This window comes from Haliaeetus leucocephalus, unplaced genomic scaffold (assembly GCF_000737465.1).
Source record: "Haliaeetus leucocephalus isolate CR32 unplaced genomic scaffold, Haliaeetus_leucocephalus-4.0 Scaffold83, whole genome shotgun sequence".
Classification (NCBI taxonomy): domain Eukaryota; kingdom Metazoa; phylum Chordata; class Aves; order Accipitriformes; family Accipitridae; genus Haliaeetus; species Haliaeetus leucocephalus.
In genome coordinates, this window is record NW_010972519.1 from 430529 (window position 1) to 430857 (window position 329).

The following is a 329-nucleotide window of genomic DNA, read 5'->3' on the forward strand; positions in this document are numbered from 1 at the left end:
AAACACACCTCCTGGTCAAAGGCTGCCCGCCTCCAAGACTTACCATGCCTCGGACACTGACCCTGCGCCTGCATAATAGCCTCGCTCGAGAAGGGTGGAGATATGATAGTTGTATGCTGAGAAGGGTGGAGACTCCTGAGGCAGAGACGGAGCAAGGTGTGTTACTAAGCATAAAAGATGACTTCTGAACAACGGAAGTTTGAAGCTTTCCCACCAAGGACCATGACAATCAGCGACGCAGCATTAGCTGGACCCAGGACCGTTAGGATGTCTTGAGATCAGCGGTGGTAGCTATAACCTCTCTTTCTCCCCTCTCTAAACTTTACTTT